Source organism: Ochotona princeps, chromosome 2, assembly GCF_030435755.1.
Source record: "Ochotona princeps isolate mOchPri1 chromosome 2, mOchPri1.hap1, whole genome shotgun sequence".
Taxonomy (NCBI): domain Eukaryota; kingdom Metazoa; phylum Chordata; class Mammalia; order Lagomorpha; family Ochotonidae; genus Ochotona; species Ochotona princeps.
The window spans coordinates 112,212,142-112,235,448 of NC_080833.1; positions in this window are offsets into that span (position 1 = coordinate 112,212,142).

Consider the following 23,307-nt stretch of genomic DNA (forward strand, 5'->3'; position numbering starts at 1 on the left):
CACTTACATGGATTTTTAATGTATCTACAATATTTAAAAATTATGATTTATTTTTAATCCCAATGTATTAGACTTTGGGATATAAAGTTATGGAATTGCAAGCTAAAGCCTATGTGTTTGCAAGAGCTTCTCTTTCTAGAAGGCCTCCAGTTTCAGCTGTTGTCTCTTTAGACCCATGACTCTGGAATGTTTTACTCCACTTCTGGTTCACCCAGTTACCATCAGGAATTTGGAAATCTCTGTAGGTAAAGCAATGTGGCATCTTCTAGTACGATTTCTCTTTTCCAGATAAGAGGCCTCTAATTTCTGACCTTGCTGCTCATATGGATATTCAACTAGATGATATTTTTCAAAATTAGATATTAAAATTTTTTAAAAATTATTTTATGATACAGTTTCATAGGCTCTGGGAATTCCCATCCCCCTCCCCCAAGTCCCTTTCCTGCCACTGATCTCCTCTATATTATTACAGTAGCATAGTCCTTCATAAGCAGTCAAAAGTACATTATTTTGTTATTTAAGTGTATCCTGACATTGTAGGTACAGACAATGGAAGAAAGTCAAGCATCCTTTTGTCAAGATGTAATTAACAGTTTTATTGGTAGTCCATCTTTGATTTGAAAGTAGAGATGCATACTGCATTTAGTCTTCACGTATGGATATGATAACCTTTATTTCACAGTTACTATACATGTCTTTAAATAATTAGCCATGTAACAAAGTCAACAAAAAAAGCAAAATAGGAATTTATAACAGCATGAAGTTAAGTAGCATGCAATTGAATGACCATTGTGTCAGAAGAAGTAAAAAGGAATATCAAACTTTCTTTGAGAAAATGATGTTATTGTGTGCCCTATGTGTCACAGAAGAATTAATTAAAAAATCCTTTTTGAAGAAATGAAAATAAGAAAAACACCAAAACCCATGAGATGTAGCAAAAACAGTGTTGAGAGGACATTTATAACATCAAGTGCTTATAGAAAAGTCAAAATATCTCAAATAAATGCTCTAATAATGCATGTCAAGCACTTACTAGAAAGGAAAAATAAGCAGACATTAAGAAATATTAAAGGTAACAGCAAAATAAATGGAATTGAAGCTAAAAAAAAAAAAAACCTAAAAGCAAACCAACAGGATTGGTAATCCTAAGCCTGGGTTCCGCTGCTGAGCTCGCAGTGAACACCCCTTCCCACCTGGCCACTGATGGAGCTCTGATCACCAACCACCACTGGAGTACCTGGTCTTCTCAACACTGCTCTGCTGTCTTTGCTGCTTCCCTGTGTTCACAGATCTCCAGGTGTTCTTCTGACATCAGCCTGTCTCCTCCTGCTTCCCGGGATTGCAGCCTCTCTGTATTACCCTGGCTAATGATTTTCTATTTAATCATGTCCTTACCCTATTTGCCATCTTGTTTTCCAGCAAAATCAGTCTTTGCTAATTTGTCTTGGCAGGATAAATTTTCTCTAAATAATTTATCCATACAATATCAAACTGAGGTTGCAGTTGTGTTTTGAATATGACTGGAGGCTTTTGTTGTGGCATAGTAGGCTAATCTAACTATACTGTCTGCATCCTATATGGATGCCAGTTGGTTTCCTGACTGCTTGCTTCCAGTCCCAGCTCGCTGCTTATGACCTAAGAAATCAAAGGATTGCGGACAGGGTCCTTGTGCGCCTCCTGTGATGTGGGATACTTGGGATGAAGCTCCTTGCTCCTGGTTTTTGGGTGGGGTTAGCTCCAACCTTACAGCCATTCAGGAAAGAATCAGTGGATGGAAGACCTTTCTGATTATCTCTGTTTCTCTGTGTAAATCTGCCTTTCAAATAAAAGAAATGATTTTTTAAAATTTACATGAAACACACTAACTCATGTTATTGCAAATGAGAGGATTTCTTTATTTTCAAGGACTGAATAGTGCCCTAAATTCATATGTACTCCATTTTAATGCCAAGTGAAATGAGTCAAAGAAAGAGAATTAAATGATCTCACTTGCATGTAGAATCTGATAAGATCAAACTCAAAGAGAAGAATGGTTATTTAATAAAGAGTGTAGTGTTGGCAGTGAAAGTGGAGATATTGATAAAACAGGGGACAAATAGAGGGAAGGACTTTAAAGATATTGGGAGTGTAATTTAAATTTACTCTCTTTTTTTGGCTGAAAATAACTAAAAGAAGATGGAATATAAGGATTCCTGTGTGGAATTAGCTTTTCTATAGCACCTGAAAGAATATTAGAGACTGTGGAATCAGTACCATCCAGTAACCTTGATGATAAAGATACGTATCTGGTGATGAATGCAGGCATGGGAAACAGAACAGAGGAAGTTGCACACAGTCTTTTAAGAAGTAGTTGATGGGACTCATTATTAACTTCACAAATAATCCAGTGTTCCTTTTAGGACATTATGTAAGGCTTAGCGAATTTGAAGGTCAAACAACGAGGGATAAGGGCAATTATCTACATGTATTATACTGTCAATGATACAGTTTTGTACCCCTTCTTTTTGATCATCTGAGACAACATAAGGAGTACACTGAATCTGTCACCAGAAAGTTCTACCTTTCCATTAGTACTATCCAACTGATGACACTCCATGTTAGCTGGCTGAACACAAATAAACCATTTTTGCTTTATTCCCTTGCACTAGTAGTGAAGTATGGAAGAGAATGGAGTGGCTATTACATGCACTTTGATTCCCAATAGTATAAATCTCAACTTTTAGTTGATAAACTAAAAAAAAATCTCTCAACTGATCAGTCTGTGACAGTGGCATCTCCTGGCATTGTTATTATGGGGGCATTACTATTTCTTAAAGATACAAAGATAACATGTAATGATACCAATGGCTGTGATAGTTCTAGCTCTCCTAGTAATTAATAATTACTAAACATCTTGAATAGTTTTTAGAAAGATTTATTTATTAATTTAAAAGATGTGACAAATTTGGAGGGCAGAGATAGAAACTCTAAATGACGGCAAAACCACAGTTGAGCTAGGCTGAAGACAGAATCCAGGAAAACCATCTAGGTCTCCCTTGCAGGTGGAATAGAACCAAGCTCTGTGTCACCCAGCCCTGCCTTCCAAGGTACCTTAGCAGAATACAAGATAGATCAATAACAGATAGCCAGGGCCTGTGCTGTGTCATAACTGCTTGAACAGTCCCATACGGGGGGTGGGGCATGTCTTGATTGCTCTGTTTTTTATCCAGCCCCTGCTGATCCGTGGAGAAAGCAAGGGAAGATACCACTGAAACACCTGTGAGAGCTGGATACAGTGAAGGCTAGAACCAGCACTCCAGTGTGTGATCACAAGCATTCCAAGCAACAACGCTGCCTGAAAGAGTCAAGGCTGGCTCTGTTTCTGAGTTTACACATATTATTTTTGTTTTCATTTTATCTTGACAATAATTTTAAGATTAAGATAATTGTTTTCATCCCACAGATTCAACAGCTCACAGAATAAGACAAAATGGTTTAACAAACATTAATAAGTATTTCAATTTCAATATCTTTAGTTTACTTTTGGAAAAAGAGTGACTTATGCCTTTTTTTTCCCACATGGAGTCATATCAATGATAAAAATGGTTTTAGAATGTGAAGACAGATCAGAGTTTGGGTAGCCAGCATGCAATGGGAAATTACGAATAATATAAATTGAGACAGGATTGGTAACTGTCACTTTTGGGCAAGAATTGACAGCAGATCTTAAATATCTCAGAAAAAAAAGATCTAAGTAAATATTACTGCAGGCAAATATAAATAAATGAGAAACTAACCAAAAGGAGGAAGGGAGGTAAATTTTCCTTACATTAGTCTATTAAAAGAATTTCAGATAATATATATGTGGGTAATCTACTTTGAGAACATAAAGCTTATTTCTCCTTTCTTTAAAATTGGGCTCAACTTGGTATCTGTCAATGAAAAACATGTTTAAGGGAAAAATCATAATTTTATAGTGGAAAAATCTCAGAAACACTTTAACGTATTGGTTGTATTAACAACAGCAGTGGTTAAGTCATGTGGATAACATATGATGAAGAAGTGACATTATTTTCTATGATTTGGTAACCTTTGATTAATATGCTAAAATTGTACATGCTGCTTTGAATGAAATGTTATTAGGTCATCAAATTGTTGAAAAAATGTTTCAATAATAACTCACAGAAGATTTCTCTATACATTTCCTTCTAATGGTTTTGCACTTGCTGGTCTTATATTTGCATCTGTAATAGAACACTATTTAAAATATACTTTAATGCTCAAAAAAGTTCAGCAGCTATGTAAATTAATGCAGTTAAAATGGGCAAATATAGAATCTCACAAGAAAAAATATGGTCAACCATAATTTGAAAAAAAAAAGCTCAATAGCGCTAGTCATCAGGGAAGTGCAAATTAACGTTGATTGCAATGAGGCATCTCCTCATCCAAGTTAGAGTGACTTATCAAAAAGACAAGCAATACCAAATTCTAGGAGAAGTGCAGAAAAATGGAAGCTCATTTATACTGTTGATGGGAATATAAAGCAGCACAGCCACTGTGAAAAATAATATGTGGATTTCTTGTCAAACAAGCCATAGGATTGCCATATAATCCAGCAGATCCACTTCTGAGAGTCTGTCTAAAGGAAATTATTATCATATCAAAGAGATAACTATCCGGGCCTGCACAGTGGTCTAGTGGCTAAAGTCCTCACCTTGAACATGCCAGAATCTCATGTGGGCACCAGTTCTAATCCCGGCAGCCCCACTTCCCATCCAACTCTCTGACTGTGGCCTGGAAAAGCAGTCGAGGACAGCCCAAAGGCTTGGGATCCTGCACCCGCACGGGAGATGTGGAGGAAGTTTTTGGCTCCTGGCTTCAGACTGGCTCAGCACCAGTCACTGCATTCACTTGGGGAAAGAATCATTGGACAGAAGATCTTCCTCTTTGTATCTCGTCCTTTCTGTATATCTGACTTTGCAATACAAATAAATAACTCTTTTAAAAAAAGAGAGAGATACCTATCCTACCATGTTTATTATGGCAGTATTTGCAGTAGTTAAGATACACATCATCACTAAAGGTGTCCATCAAAAGATGAAAGGATAAATAAATGTGGTTTTATATATATATATATATATATATATATATATGTAGTGTGTAGACATATATATATATATATTTGTATGTATATACACAATGGATTTTTTTTAAAGAATTATTTATTTTTATTGAAAAGGCAGATATAAAGAGAGGAGGAAAGACAGAGAAGAAGATCTTCCATCCGATGGTTCACTCCCCAAGTAGCCACAACGACTGGAGCTGAGCCAATCCGAAGCCAGGAATCAGGAGCTCTTCTGGGTCTCCCACATGGGTGTAGGATCCCAAGGGTTTGGGCCATCCTTGGCTGCTTTCCCAGGCCACAGTCAGGGAGCTGGAAGGGAAGCGGGACTGCTGGGATTAGAACCAGCACCCACATGGGACCCCAGCGTGTGCAAGGCAAGGACTTTAACCACTACGCTATCACGCTGGGCCCCACAATGGAGTATTTTTAATGGTTTTTTTACGCAGCTGTATAACAGAATTAAATTATGCCATCATTGGTAAAATGAATAAAATTGGGTGACATTGTAAGTGAATTAAGCCAAAACCAGAACTGCAAATTATAGCACGTTCTCTTTCATGTGTGTAAGCAAAAAGAATTCAACCCAAATACAGAATGATGATTATTAGAGGTTGGGAGAACAGAGGGAGATTGGATACTAGGCTTTAAAACATATATTCTGAGCATTACACTGCACAGTGGGGTCACTAGAGTCCATAACAATCTTCTATATAGAAGAACATAGAAGAAAAGCTTGAGAGTTTCATGGTAAATACATGGTGTGGGAAATATTAAGAACCATGGTTATTCTGTATATATTGTGTACATTTGTAGAAACATCATAAGAGACACCATAAACATGAACATTTGTCATTAACCATTTTTAAATGCTAACTAACTTGAAACCTCTGGGCCTGGCATATTGGCTCACTGACTAAATCCTGGCCTTGCACAATCGAGATCCCATATAGATTCTTGTTCATATCCTGGCTATTTTAGAATCAAGAATTGATTTTTGTATGTAGCATAATATAAGGACCCATAATCCTAAGAGAATCTTAATAAAGTCACAAAAAATTTTGCTGGAGAAAGAATAACATTTCCAGTAAATGGTTCTAGGAACACTGAATAGCCATGTGTAAAAGCTTAAATTCAACACCATCTCTCACCTTAAAAACATTGAGAACAAATTGGATTATAAAGGTAATTGCAAAAAGATGAAACTACTTGTAGAAAATGTAGGGGAAATCTTGGAGTCATAAGTATAAACAATCACCTTTGGGGTAAAACCTCAGAAGCACAAGAAATAAAAATAAAACTGTAACAAGAGAATTACATAAAATTAAGAAACTTCAGGAAAGAAAACAAGCAACAGAGTTAAGGGACACTGGACAGATTAGGAAAAAATGTTCTAAAATCATCTCCTGAAGAATTGATCTCTATAATACCTAAGGAAAAATCATTGATAACTGGTACTGGCAGAGTGGAATATCAGCTTAAGTCTGTTTGCAACACCAGCATCCCGAATACACATCAGTTGAGTTTCACTTGCTCTACTTCCTATCCAACTCTCTTTTGGTGACCCTGGAAGGCAAAGAGGACGCAAATGCTTGGCCCCTGCCCTTACTTTGGAGACCCAGAATAAACTTGCTCCTGTCTTGGGACCAGCCCAGCCCCAAATGTTGCAGCCACTTGTGGAATGAGTCATTGTATTAAAATCTCTCTTTCTATCTCTTATTCTCCCTCTGTAACTGCCTTTCAAATCAAAATAAAAACTTTTCAAAAATGATCAAAAGGACATACATGCTACGGTGTAAGGTTATTCAAAGGCCTTGGATTGACACATTTCAAAGAAGATTTTCAACTGATATACACATTTATGGAAAAGTAATCAACATTAAGCCACCAGGGGGAAAAAAAAAGAAATCATCTTACCTCATTCAGAATGTCTACTAACAAAAAGAAAAAAAAAGACAAACAAATCCTAGTACAGAAAAAACACATACCTCATTGATGAGAATGGAAAGCAATAAATATTTTATGAAAACCAGTATGAACTTTCCTCTAAAACTGAAACACATATTACAAACTGCCCTGATTTCCTGCTTTCAGCTACATTTCCAAAGGAAATGGAATTAAAGTGGAATTAGCATATCATGCAAATACCTTCACCATCATGATTTTTAAAAAATTTTTGCTTTATTATTCATATTAACTCGACATTGAATCAGAACTTCATAAAAACAGCTGAAATCATTAAAAGGGACTGGAGATTTCACTGCCCAGACATAAAGTCAGCCTAAAAGCTTATCAATGAATGAAAGGAGTTTTAAAACATGGCACACACACACACACACACACACACACACACATATATTTTTCTATACAAACAATTATCATTTGTGGCAAAGCCCATTGAACTGGCAAAGATTATATTAAGTCAATCGAACATAAAGAACACATACTACATGATTTTAATCTGTGAAAGCTGCCAGAGTCTTTTCATATTTATTTATTTATTTATATTACCTTTTAATAATTAAGACTATAAATGATGGAAAAGGAATCACAGGGAAACTTAATAATATGTACAAATATCAGTGAGATCGAATGAATAATTCATGCTGCAGTATAATGAGGCTGTTGTTCATAAAAACTTGCATTTTGCTGTTGATTTCACAGTCCATACACATCGAGACATCATGCTGTAAACATTGATGATATTCACTTTTGTTTGTTGATTTCACTTCAGAAATGCTAAGATAATGAGAATAAATATTAAGTTAATGTGATATTTATAAAAACAGGAAAATAAGTACCTAAGAAATTATTATATTTCATTTAAATAAGCCCAGGAATAATTAAAAACTAACTTGAATATTTTATGCAAAGTTTCGGAGAGAGGACACTTCCCTAGATTTTGGTAATTTAGTGAAAAGTAATGTTTCAAATCTGGTTTAGTTAAAATGCCTTTTGTCATTTTTTCACACTTAAAATTGAGTGGTCTGATGAAACATTTTGCAATATATTTCAAAAGAATTTTCCAGTTTTAGCACCAGGTTGACGAAAGAGGATCTGTGAATGTAAATGTTGGACAGATTCAGAGAAAAGCATGGGAGGGGAGATTTCCTCTTCAAAAAAAAACCTGACCACAAAAAGCAAATATTTTTCATCCAAAATGTGGTTAGGTACTTATGAAATTGTGTGAAACAAGGAGGAAATAATTATACCATGCAATCTGCTAAAAATCAAAATAAATTCCAACTTATTCTAGAATTTATCTTCTAGGTTATTTTAATTTAGAAAAAGTTACACTAGAATTTTTCTAATAGTTGTTTGGTGAATATAAGAGATTATTTGTACTTAATTTTTGTTCTTTGCCATTATCTGTAGCTTTTAAAACCAGCATTTTTTTAAAAACGGGTGTTTTTATCTTAACTCACACAATATCACAATATTAGGCGGAATAATTTGTTTTCTTTGTTAGTTCATATTATTGTATAAATGTCTTGAAGTTTGTTTATTGGAACACTGATTTTGGCAATAATGCTTGAAATATATCATTCCAACCTTTTTACTGCATTATTATTCAGGTCCTTATATATCCTTTTTTTTTTTTTTTTTTTTTACTATTTTTGTTGTTTCAGTTTCAAAATTTAGCGATTTTTACATTTTGCCAAATTCACCACAGCTGTAGGCATTATACACACAGAAACATTATGTGTCTGTGTATAAATATTATTTTCCTCAAAAATAATGATATTAATATCACAATAGCAGTAATTTTGAGGAAAAATGATCAATATATGATCTGTATTAATTGTGTTCTCTATTTTAATAATTAATGTGTTTAAATTACTATAAGTACAGTGTAACATTTCTTTTTTCTTTGTTCTAAAATACTTTAGAAATTTATTTAACAATTTTTATTATTTTGAATATGGATATTACACTTAGACATTCTATAGATGCACATATAAATTATTATTCTTCATAAATAGCTATATCATGTACTGTCAGGTTCATGGCAATGATTATTCAGTAAAAAACAATATTTATGACCATGTATATTACAAAATTCATAAATCTTTATATTTTGTCTATATTGATGTTTGTAGCCAAAAGGATGTATGCACAAAAAGAGTGAAGTAGTGGAGGAAATAAAGAACTCAAAATGAGCTGGTATCATGGTTTAACTGGCATTCCATGTGGGTGCCAGTTTATGTCCCAGCTGCTCTGTTTCCCATCCAGCTCCCTGTTTGTGACCTGGGAAAGCAGTGGAGAACGGTCAAGGCCTTTGGACCCTGTATCTATGTGGGAGATCTGGAGGAGGATCCTGGCTTTGGCTTTGGATTGACTCAGCTCCCAGCATTGTGACCATTTGTTGAGTGAACCAGCAGATGGTTCTTTCCCTTTGTCTCTTCTCTCTGCAAATTTGTCTTTCCAATAAATAAATGATAAATCAAAATAAAATAAATAATTCTTAAAATTAAAAATCTCATGTGGAATTATCTTTGATGTTGCTCAAGTATTAGACTTTTCAGAAAGATTCCAATAAATAAGTTTATATGTGAAAGTTACTGATGCATTTTACATAGGATACAATTAAAGAGATGGGAGTTATTGATAGAATATATATGTTATATATATGTTTATATACATTTTTTTCTTTTTTAATTGCAAAAAGAGACTAAGCTGACTACAGTTCTGAAGTTCCTTCTTATGACACGGGTGCATTGGACCTTTCCATTCTGAAAGGTAATATTACTCAAGATGTCAAATTTGTGTATGACATGATCTCCTTTCTGGAGAGCTAAATCAGATCCCAGTCAACCAGTGAAGAAAACAGGTACCATGAAAGGCTTGGCCTTTGAGCTAAGACACACAACCTGGGTTGAGGTCTGGACATCTAGTACACATCAGCTAACCAAGCTGTACCTCAAGCCACTGGAAGCACTAGGAGTACGGAATGAGGAAAGTATATCTCCTGGTACCTGAGTATTGACAAAGCACTAGCAAAGATTAGCCTGGCAGATCTGCATGAAAGTTAAGACTATTATTTTAACTTGGAACACAGATGTAAAGCTGAAACTGGCCTTCAAGTATTGCATACAATATGGGAAGCTCCACAGTGTGTAACTTTACCCTGCTCCTTTCCTCATGGTTAAGCCAAACATGAGCTTTATACAACTTGCTTGGATTTTATTATTTCTATCATTTTTGTTTCTTTTATTCAAGAAACGGACAAGTTTCACATGTATTGCAATACAGATTTTGGCACTTCCCTCCCTCCTGCCCATATTCCCCATCCACTCCCCTCCTCTTATTTCTTTTTTTTTTTTCCTGTTTTTTACTAGCACAGTTTCAATTCACTTCATAGTCACAGGGCTAATCTAATTCAACTAAGTAAGAATATCACACATGATGAACACAAAATAATAATAAACATAAATTTTGAAAATGCCCACTATTCTTTTTTTTGGTTTTTTTGTGTTTTTTTTTTTTTTGTGCTTTGCACTTTTTTTTTTTATTGTATTGTTGTTGACAATCTTTACATGGTTAATTGCCGTTAAAAAAAAAAAGGTTCAGGGGCTATAGGGAAGTGGGTAATACTATTATGTCCATATTGTTTCCATCATGTATCTGAGGTAAAGGGGGATATTGAGGGAGAAGCCCCACCCAGTTTCCCGCCCACCCCAAGTCCCGGATGTGGGGCATGCTCTGAGATATTTGCTCAAGTGGTTTTAATACTTCTCCAGTTATGAATCACTGCCAGTTTCGCTCGATGAGGTCGTCCACTGATTGATATGGTCCATCATAAAGTCTCCGTTTGCCCCATATTTCGCTGCCAACATATAGCTGAGATGAATGATTGACCTGTTCTGTCTTCTGTCTTTTCTTGGTTAGAGTTCTGAGTCCAGCAGTTCGATTGGGGAGATCTCCAAAGAAACCTTGAGGTATTCCCAGACCAGATTCTTGTATGTTCTAGCAAGCACAGGGCCTGGCATAGTCCATCACCCCGATCAGCTGGTGGTTGCAATTGCTGGGTTGGTTCTGTTTTCAGTCCCGAGTTGCACTGGAGCCAATGGGTGTTGCAGTCCAGTCTGGTTCTGCCCAGCACATACTCGGCCCTTACATCAACCAGTGGGAGCTGCAGCCTATTCGGGGCGACCCACATTAACTCCCATCAGGCCCACCCCTTACCCTGGTTTGCCAGTATGTGTAGCAGTAGACCAGTCTGTCCCCCATCCCATTTGGCTCTTGTACTTGTCAATGGGTATTAAAGCTTAGTTCCATCTAACCAACTCAACCATCCAGCCCTCACGGATGTTGTTGAGTGCCTCTCTATCTAGCCATCCCAGCCACCATCCTAGTTTTCATGCCCTCCCGCGGGACTAGTGACCCAAGAAGGGGGAACCCACTTTTTCCCTCCCAGGTCTCTCTCAGTCCCGGTTTATGCACTCTTTAGGTTGTTCTGTGATTTGACTTGACAGAATTAGTCCCCAGTGCCAGCTTCTGCCAGCTGATGCTGCTGCCAAGCCCAAACATCCCTCAACCCGCTCTAATTTATGCTTGCACCCACAGGAATAATCAGCCCAGCCTGGCTTTTCCCTGACCTAGTCCACATGCAGCGCACAGGTGTTGCAGCCTTGCTTAGTCTGGTCTGTCCCCATCCCAGTCCACGCTCTCCAGTCGGAGTAGCTGTCCGGCGAGGGGACCAGTCCCTTAATCCCCCTGCCAGCTCTTTCCCTCCCTTCCTGGATCTCACGTGTGCTGGTTGGGTGCTGCAGTCAAATCCAGTACAGGCAACCTCACCCTGGCAATCCATAATGTGTACTGGTTTTGTCGCAACCAAACCTGGCTCGACCCTCACTCTGTTCTGGTGTTCGGATTTGCCAGTGGATGACATGAACTGATTCAGCCTGGTCTGTCCCTGACCCATGCCGAATGTGTGCCAGTGGGAAACTTTCCATGGCCTATTCTGGGCTGTTTCCTATCATGCTTCTTGCGCTTACCTGCAGGGACTGTGTCCTGCAAGAGGAGTTGCAATGCCCACTATTCTTTAGGCGAACAAATAAAGGCTGTTTACAAAAATTAAATCTGAGAATGTCATTCTTGCTCCTATAGATTTTATTTTCTGTGGATTATCACAGATCCTGCAATACAAAATAGTCTTTGTCTTTAGGGAATGACTAATTTCAGTAAGTGTAATAGTTTCAAGTTGCATCCTTTTTCTTTTCTTTCTTTTTTTTTTTTTTTGTAAAAGACAGGATTTCATTTTTTTAAATGGTTGAGTACTAGTCCATACTGAATAAATACCACATTTTCTCTATCTAGTCATGAATTCATGGGCATCTGGGTTCTTTTTTTTTTTTGACATTGTGAATCGAAATGCTATAAACATGAGTTACAGATGACACTGTCATGTGCTGATTTCATTTTATTTGGATAAATTCCCAAGAATGGGTTTGTTGCATTTTGTGACAAAACTATTTTCAAATGTCTGGGGAAATTCCAGCATATCTTCAATGATTGATAGGGCACCTATTTCCCCACATCCATCACAGGATTTATGGTTTTGTTTTATTTTTGCTTTTTGGATGAAAGTACTTCTGACTGCAATGAGGTTAAACCATTGTTGTTTCTCTTTGCATTTTGCTGATGGCTAATGATCTTGCACAATTTCTTGAATTTTTTTTTCAATTTTGTTGGGTATTTGACTTTCATCTCTTGAGAAATGTGTTTTCCTAATTGATTTGTTTTGTTTGCTGTTGTTGACTTTCTTGAGCCCATTTCTAGATTTTGAATGTTAATCTTCTGTCAGTTGCAGAGTTTGCAAATATTTTCTCCCATTCTACAGGTAACTTTGTGATGCTGAAACTGCTTACTTGATGTAATCTCATATATTTATTTTTATTTTCATTGCATGAACTTCTCAGGTCTCTTCCAAGAATTCGTTTTTGTACCTATGCCTTGCCAATTGTCTCTGAAATTTTTCTGCAATGATTTCATAGAATTAGAGCATAAATCTATGTCTTTGATCCATTCAGAGTGAACTATTGCATAAAGTGCAAGGTAGTGGTTTTATTTCATATTTCTATACACATAGGTATGGTTTTCCAAACATTATTTGTTGAAGAGACTCTGCTTTCTTTCTGGATTGATTTTGGTTCATATTATGGTGACTTGCAAGCTTGTGGGTATCGTCTCTGGGCACAGGTTCCTATCCCAGCTACTCCACTGCTGATGGAACCCCTCCTTATGGCGTTGGAAAGCTATAGAGAATGACCCAAAGCTTTCGGCCCTGCACCCACATGGGAGACCTGGACGAAGTACCTAGCTCTTGCTTGGATCAGCCCAGCTCTGACCAGTGTGACCATTTGGGGAACGAAACAGTGAATAGAAAGATCTCTATCTTTTTCTTTCCTTCCCTCTCTTTGTAACTCTGACTTTTAAGTAAGCTACAGGTGTAGACATAGTTCAGTATACAACCCTGCATCCAGACCAAAGATGGACTCCAGGTGAAACTGTTGAATATATCCTGACAGTAAGATGTTGGGCTCTCTGACATTGTCCATGCCTATAAAGTCCGGAAACACTTCAATAGGTGATGATGAGCTTACGGCTGTTCATGCAAGATCGCTGCTTGTAATACTAGAGGGGAAATCATTAGAGGTTGGGGAGGGAAAATAGAAAGTGAGAGGGGAAATCTGAGAGCTTATGGAATTGTATCACAAAGCATCAACAACAGCAGCAACAACAACAATAATAAAATATTTTAAAAGAAATTTAGTTGATTGTAGATGTCCAGGTTCATTCTGGACTCTGTTCTATTGATCTTCAGCTTTGTTGAGGAGCAGGTTATTTTAATTACTAATACCCTCTAGTACTCTTGGTTTCTGGTGTCATGAAGTCTCTAGATACTTTTGTTGTTGGTTTTCAAGATTTCTTTAGTTATTTGGGGTTTCTAGTGCTTTCATATGAATTTTGCCATCCTTTTTTCTAGATAAGAAGAATGTTACAGATACTGTGGTTGACATCACATTGAACTCATAAATTGTTTTGGGTAGTATGTACAACTTGGTTTTCCACCAATTCTACTACGATTCTGCAATGGATCGGTGATGTTTTCCTATTTCTCTCTCTAGTGTTTTGTAATCTTTACCAAAGAGATACTTCATGTCCTTGCCTAAATTGATTCCAAGATATTTACATTTTTTTGCAGCTATTATGGATGGAATTGATTTTACACGTTCTTTCTCAATCTTGATATTATTTGTGTGTACATAGGCTACTGATTTTTGTGTGCTGATTTTATAACCTACAACTTTACTGAACTCTCTTATTAATTGTAATGGTACCTTAGCGTCTTCTGGCTCATTTCTTTGGTTCTTACAGAGGCAGCAAATAAATGAGTCTTTTTATTTTTCAAGATTTATTTTGATTGGGAAGACAGAGTTATAGAGAGAAGTAGAAACAGAGAGAAAAGCACTCTATATTCTTTGATTGGAGAATTTAGGCCATTTTCCTTCAGGGTTATTATTAATAGGTGATGATTGCTCCCATGATTTTTTTCTGTATTTTCATCATTCACTTTGGATTTTCATTGTAACTTTTCTTTTTTTTTTTTAAAGATTTATTTTATTTCTATTACAAAGTCAGATATACTGAGAGGAGGAGAGATAGAGAGGAAGTGAGCTGCCGGGATTAGAACCAGTGGCCATATGGGATCAAGGCGAGGACCTAAGCCACTAGGCCACGCTGCCGAGCCCCATTGTAACTTTTCTAAGAGACTTTGCACCTTCATATTCTTTCATAATGGTGATAGTCACTTTTTAAAATTTTCCCTTTGTAGCACATTCTTCAGCATTATTTGTAGGGCTGGGCTGGTGGTGGCAAATTCTTTAAATTTCTGTCTCAGAAAGTCTTTATTTCTCTTTCATGTGAAAATGGGAACTTTGTTGGGTTTATTATTTTGCCTTGGTAGTTATTGCTTTAAAACCTGGAATACACCTCTGGATTTCTAATCAGAAATCACCTGTAAGTCCGATTGGAGTTCCTTTAAAGATAGCCTGTTATTTCTTTTATACTTATTTTTGGATCTTTTTATGTTAAAGTGTGGAAATTGTCACTGTGACGTGTCTTGGTGAAAGTATTTTCTGTTCATGTCTATTAGGAGTTCTACGTGCTTCCTGTACTTGGCATGCCACTGCCTTTCTCCACATCAGCAACGTTTTCAGTTAGTGTTTCACTGGCTGTGCCATCTAATCCAGTCATTCTTTCCATCATTTAGAAACTCCAAAGACATGTATGCTGGGTCATTTGATGATATCCCATAAATCTTTGACACTTTTTTGTGCGTTTTTCCCTCATTTATTGTTCTTTTTTTGTTTCACTGGGATTTTTCCAAAGAATTACTATTGTGAGTTTATTTACATATGTACCTCTTAGTGTAATTAGGCAAAACAAAATAGGAAATAACAAAAACAGATAATTACAATGTATGTATGCATAATAGAATGGCATGTTTGTGTAAAAGTCTTATTAAAATTAACCATGCATAATAACATCCCGAAATACTTCTATTTAAAACTAAATACTTCTATTTAACTTCTATTTAAAACTAAATACTAAATAGTACAATTTCATATATTGAGAATTACTGTGACTCTCCATTTGAAGGAAGCTTGTATTCCAGGTATTAATTCTGATGAAAGAACTAGGGAACTTCTCTATTTTTAATGTATAGTCTTAGTGTTGTGATATGTCTTTGCTGGTATCAATGGTACTGTTGCTGTTGTTTTCAGTATACTTGTAAGAGTGAAAGAAATATGTTTTAGAATTTTATTCTTATAAAGAAAACATATTTTGCATGCACAATTTAAAAGCATAGTAATACTTCCCATTCTAACTTCACTACCTGCCCACCTCATATCCTTCCTCCTTCTTTCATGTTTTTCTTTCAACTTTGACAATGATCTGCTTTGAACTTGCTTTATAACTACAAACCTAGCCTTCCATTTAAAAAAATCACTATGATTCCTCAAGAGTATATACAAGAGCTATTAGTAGTTATCAAATATCAAAATGTCTATTTTACTCATGTAAGTTACTTTTTTTTAATACTCTGGAGTTTTTGAAGCCTATTAAGTTTAATTAATTTTATGCAAATCCTTGGAAATTCATGATTTAATTAGCTGTTTTGCCTGTCAACCCAAATACCAAATGAGTTGCTGGGATACTTTTTATTGAATCCTCAAAGACAAGAGAAACTTAGGACATCATATACAAGAAGCCTAAGAAAACTGAACAGAAACAAAACAGTCTCTGGAACCGGATTTCCAATGTAGAAAAGAACTGAGGTGAATCCACACCTCTTCTGTAAAGGCACTTGGACAAAGGCAGAAGACTTGGCACACGCAGCTGGTGGCAACACACGTTTAGATATCATGCATGCCAGCAGCTCTGAGACTGCTGCAAACCTCGCTGTGGGCAGCAGATGGTTGGCAAATGAAAGCATGACCTGCAGAGGAAAAACACAGCAGGTGATCCTGGTGAACTGATGCTGAAAGGCTGGTATGAGCATAACAGGAAGTATAATTTTAGGAGATGAATTTTTTTACTTAAGTAGATGAAGCAGAACTGAGTTCTGATCTAGCTCTGTGACTTAGGAAGTCAGCAGAAATTTGAGCCCCTGCACCCATCTGGAAGTCCTGGAAAAAGTTCTAAGTTTATAGTTTTGGCCTGGCCCAGTGCTAACTGGGCCAGTTGCAGTCTTCTGAGGAGTAAACTGGAAGATGGAAGATCTCTCTCTCTCTCTCTCTCTCTCTCTCTCTCTCTCTCTCTCTCTCTCTCTCTCTCTCTCTCTCTCTTTCTCTACCTATCCCCATAACCCCAAACTATAAATAAATGAATACATCTTTTAAAGTATATATCTAGTGTTCATTTTCCTCAGATACTGCATGGCTTGTTACTCCTTTTCATTATCCTTACAAAATCATTTTCTCATGATGGTTCATTTTCTGTGTGAACTTTGTAATAATATTCTGTGTTTCTTTGTCCTCTCCTGATTCACTCAAATAGTTGTGTATATTAGCATTTTACATATGTTTTTATTTGGATCCTCAGTGCTGCTTCTTTCAGGGTAAGTTTTATAGGGAATGACTGTCTTTTGTGACTGATATATCATATTGTGTCTGTCGCGTGGTGGGTTTCCAAAATAACTTATAGAATGTGTCCCGTGGTATTTAAAGCATGGCTTTTGGAGTAAAAACAGCCTATATATTTTTCTACTTATATAGCCTTTATTTCCTCTTCTGTAGGATGGAAATAATTGCAACCCCCCAGGATTGTTATAAAGGGATATATCAGTTGACAGGCATAAAACGTGCAGAGTAATTCTTGACCTACAGCAGAATTCATTCAAATAGGTGTTAGTGGGTCCCAGTGTGGTAGCCTAGTGGCTAAAGTCCTTGTCTTGGACAAGGATGGAAGATCTTTCTCTCTGTATTTCTTTATTTTTGTATATCTGCCATTCCAATAAAAATAGATCAATCTTTTAAAAATAGATGTTAGTGTATCAGCTTCATCATAAATCAGTATATTTTGTATTTTATATTATAATTTACCTAATGTTCAACATGTTGTCATCAAAATATTGGTAACCTCATCATTTGTTCCAACATGATTCTGAATTTTCAGGCTCTTTTGAAAAAGATTTATTTATATTTGAAAAGCAGAGTGACACAGAGAGGAGAGGCAAACAGAAAGAAAATGAGATCTTCCATATTGGAAAGTCAAACATTGTTTATTCATTCAAAAATGTGGTTTTAACCACCTACTCGTTAGGACATAGATTAATGCCGGAGTCCAGCTCCAGCCGAGAGTTCAGAGCTCGGGAAGGGTGCGTGAGCTAGGCATAGAAAGAAGAAGAGAGAAAGAAAGGAGAGACGGACCACTAGGATTCCTTGATCATTGTGGACATTGCGAGAAAGCTGTCCGTTTTATTTATACAGAAGCAGTACAAGGTTTTCTTTTAGGGGCATTTTGACATAGCCTCAGGGGGGCACAATTTACAGCTTCCTGAGAGATGATTGAGGAAGGATTCCACATTCCTTGCTTATCTTGGTTTGCCAGTCTTCATCTACTCTCCTCAAATCTGGGCTCTAACCTTGGCGCCACCTGTGACAACCAGGCCCCTACCTTGAATTATGTATGGGTTAGTAAGTCCGGGGTCTTGGTCTATGGGGATTACGGGCCATTGGCACTAAAGGCCATTAGATCAGCAAGCTCACACAGTTTGTTAACTGAACAAGTAAAGCAACAGTTATAACGGCGGAAAGAATCGTAATTAGCAATGAGCCAAGTTTACTCCATTTAAGTTTCAATTCTACAATGGACAAGTGAGTGTTTCCAAAGATAATTCTACAAATTGTTTCACCTTAAGACAGGGTATTATCCATTCCAACGTTGCAGCCAAGAATTTCTCAGTAGACAACACATCTTATTCAGTAATACACTCTTACTACAATTCTTATTCTACAACTTATCCATCACTTAATGGGAGAAATACATTAAAAGAGAAAAAACAAAGATCTAAGACAAAAGGTTCCAAACATTAAGTTCCTCTACAACTGCAGGTTCTACAACCTCATAAGTGATCAAACAATAATCAAAAGCATATCTTTGTGATGTTAGTGAAATCAGCCTATATTTCCTCTAGTTAGAAATTATGAAAGCAGCTAAAGCAACTACAGTTTCTATGTTCTGAAGAGTTGCAAGGACAGGCTAACCCTTAAGGTCACAGTAACTATAATTTTTTGCTTTAGCAGGATAGCCTTTAGGGTCCCAGTAACAGGATAGCCTTTAGGGTCACAGTAACAAGATAACTTTTAGGGTCCCAGTAACAAGATAGCTTTTAGGGTCCCAGTAGCTATATTTTTTGTCCTGACAGTTTTAACCCATACTCCCATCATTTCCATTAGTTTGTAAAATTCTTATCAAGCCATTTCCCAGGAAGCATGCTAAATATCTGGGCCAGATTTTATGGCAATGGGTAAACAGCACAGACTTAATTATACTCCTGTGTGTAGTTAAAGGCCCACTCACCAGGACATTATCAGTAACATTAACTCTTAAGCTCATGTTGGTTGTAAAAGCCATCTCACAGGGGCAGACAATGCCTCAATACAAAATTCTTAGTGGGGTGGTTGAGTGCCCATGCGAAAGGGAGTGAAAACTGCGTCAAGGTGGTCAGAGATGAATCCGCTAGGCCCTGCCAAGTAGCTGGAAGCTCCCTGGGCCCTGCCATGCAAGGAGCTGTTCTCTTCACACCTTTGTGTTATTCACACCTACTGCACGGACCCTGGCAGATTAAGATAGATTTAATTAATCCATAATTAATTATATTTTAAATAACAAATATTTTAACTGAAAAAACCAATAAGCACATAAAATTAATATATAATTTTATGTATTTCTTTTATATAGTTTATATTCCTTTGAATGTTCGAAATAAACAGAGTATTGAATAGACCATACTGAGACAGTGTGCAATCTTATCTAACAAAAATTATGGAAATTAAGTTTGGTTATAACAAATTTAAAACAACTTGGGTGCAAAAAAATACATAATATCAGAGAAGCATAACATGCAGTGAGGAAAGGATACGGGGTCAGAGAAGTTAGCTTGAGTTACATCAGGGGTGCAACAATTACTGTGTCAAAACCACTAGCCAGAACGGAAAATCTCATGGGAAGCACTTGAGACCTATTTTAGCTACACATCCTCAACTGGGAAGAGAAAGATCCTTAAAGGAGGTCCTTTATTTTGATCCACATCATTGCTAATTGAGGAAGACTTGTCGCACATCTGCCTCAGACAACAATTAGATTTCTGTCTTCTACTCTGTGCTATAGAAGCCCGCATTCAGATGGGCTGTTGGGGTTGATTAAAACGATTGTGATGTACTCTGAACATTGAAATTCCTGTCTCACATATTACTCATGAGTAATAATAACACAGTTGATAGGCATATTCTATGTTTGTTCTCTACATATCATTAGATAAATGATCATGGAAGCTTGTCTGGTTATTTTGAAAATCCTTCAGGGCACTGTAAACTTTTGTAAGGGGTTGACACAATCTGCTCCACTGCCCTACCCAAGAAAAGGCATTCATTAGATTTTTTTTTTTTAAGATTTATTTATTTTTATTGGAAAGGCAGATAAACAGAGAGGAGGAAAGACAGAGAGAAAGATCTTCCATCTGATGATTCACTCCCCAAGTGAGCACAACAGCCGGTGCAGTGCCTATCCGAAGCCAGGAACCAGGAACCTCTTCCGGGTCTCCCACACGGGTGCAGGGTCCTTGACTGCTTTCCCAGGCCACAAGCAGGGAGCTGGATGGGAAGTGGAGCTGCCGGGATTAGAACCAGCACCCATATGGGATCCCGGCACGTTCAAGGCAAGGACTTTAGCTGCTAGGCCACGCCACCGGGCCCATCATTGGATTTCTATATGAACCCTTCACTGCCATAACCTCCTCTTTTTCAACAGGGTTAATTAAATGTGCATATATAATATTAAAGTAAATAGAGAATTTAATAAAAGCAAATGGCAAACATACTACATATTATAATAGTAATAATGTTAAACCAAATAGGAAACAAAAGCCGGTGGTATAGCTTAACTGATATCCGTTCACTTTCTCTCTTTATGTCTTCATTTTTTTTCATTGGCTTAGTTCATATGTAATGCAATAAATTTCCACCATCCTGTCCAAAAGTGTTTGCAACTTTTGCCTATAATTTTTGCACATTCATAAAAATATGCACTATTTTATGGATGTAGAATGCAAGTTTGTCAAGAAACATGTTATTTCCTTTGAGGATTAATGAGCATGCATAAACAATTCAATGTCTGTGAGTGTAAGGCAAGCTTTTGATAATAACTCAGCACTTTGTACAAACAGTCAAAAAATTTAGCAAAGCTGACACAAAAGAGTAATCTGAATATGTTTATTTTTACACACTAGCTATTACATTTCCCAACATATAGGATTACACATTTTACTGAATTTGGGTGTAAAAATTCTATGTAAACCACTTGCACATAAATGAAATATTTCAGCTAAATTTTTCGGCAAAACAATTCTAAATGTCAATATCTGGCAGGCACAAGGAAAGAATAAAATGGACACAGATGTTAAGTAATAAGGAAAACACATTAAATCAATATTTTATTTTTTATTGGAAAATCAGACATACAGAGAGGAAGAGACACAGAGAGGAAGATTTTTTGTCCACTGATTCACTCTACAAGCGGCTGCAATGGCCGGAGCTGAGCTGATCTAAAGCCAGGAGCCAGAAGCCTTTTGCAGATCTTCCAAGCAGGTGCAGGTCTCCAAAGTCTTTGGGCTGTTCTCGACTGCTTTTCCAGGCCACAAACAGGGAGCTGGACGGGGACTGGGGCCACTGGGATTAGAACTGGCATCCATTCAGGATCCTGCTGCGTGCAAGGCGAGGATGTTAGCTGCTAGGCTACTGCGCTGTCCAGCAAAACACATTTTCAATTGAATTCACATGTATGCTTTCAAAGAGTACAGATAAGGAAGAAAGTCACCATTTTGTTCTTATCATTTGAAGTCAATAGGTATGATTCATGATATTAAGAGAACATGATATATGAAATGATTATCCAAAAAGTGAAGAATAAGCAACTAAAATAATTATTAATTATTAATGCTTAATTAACTATTTTTATTTTGTCATAGATTAGTCTTATAATAATTACAGCTTTTTTGCTCAAATATACTAATTATTTGATGAAATATGGTTAATAGACTCATGTGCTGACATCTTGAACTCCTGTGAGTTGGTACTTATGGAAAATGGGAAATAAGATGTCTTGAAGTCTCACAGGATATTCTGACAGGACATGCTAAAAATAGAAGCGATGTAATCATATACATATGAGAGATATTTAAGCCTAGTCCAAAGCAGAGAAACAGGAAGCAATTCAAGTGTGCACTGCCATGTAAGTGGATGATGCATTGATAATTATTCAATCTGAAATTGTGACACATCCTACAACATGCTGAATCTGAAAGACATTATACTCAGTGAAATGAACTAGGCACAGTGGAAGAAATATTCTATGATCTCACTTATGTTGAGGAAATAGGATAAGATATCAAATTCATACAAATAAAAGTAGGATTAATATTGCCAGGACCAAAGAAGTATAGAGTTATCATAATGAGAAGAGCATTTCAGTTCCTGCTTCTTTCTTTTCTTTTCTTTTGTCTTTCTTTTCTTTCTTTTCTTTCTTTTCTCAGTATTCCATAGTGATTTCCTTTCTCTCCCAGCTGATGAATCTCTTCTTCATCCAAACTGCCTATCAAGGAAATGACGTGTGTTCTTATTGCTCTGAGCCCCTTACACAGCTTCTCATTTCCCCCCCCATTCCTGAAATCTAAACTCTTGATTATGTCTCCAGTTTTTCCTGCTGCCCATAGCTTCCTCACCCCACCATGGAAAAGCCCTCATGTGATCCTGAAAGATGATCTCAACGTCTTGTGCCTTTGTTTTAAAATTTAAGTGACAGGATAAGACTAAGCAATCTCTTAACTCCAAGTATGCTTAACCAACAGTGTTGAATACAAAATAAAGAAAGGGAAGATCTTCCATCTGCTGGCTCGCTTCCCACATGGCTGCAATGTCTACAGTTGAGCTGATCTGAACCTGGGAGTCAGAATCTTCCTCTGAGTCCTCCAAGGGGGTGCATGCGCCGAAGGACTTGGGCCATCCTCCTGTGCTTCCCCAGGTTATAAGCAGAGAGCTGGATTAGAAGTGAAACAGCCAGGACAAGAAGCAATGACCAAATGGGATGTGGGTGCCACAAAGCAGAGGATTAAGCCGTGCTGTGCTGGCCCCTTTGTGTGTGTGTGTGTGTGTGTGTGTGTGTGTGTGTGTGTGTCTGATGTCATTCACGCAATTTGATGTAACTGATGTAATTACATTTGTCTTACGGCCACCACCCCCACCCCGAGCCTCTGACTGCCTGTGCTTCTATAATCTCATCCAAGAAGCCTTGATGCTACCAATGACTCGCAGTATTTCCCTGAGGTTTTCCTCCAGTAATCTGATGATTTCAGTACATGCAGTGGAAGTAGGAAGCAAAACTTTTCCTCTGTTTCCTAGATATCTTCAGTAATCATAATA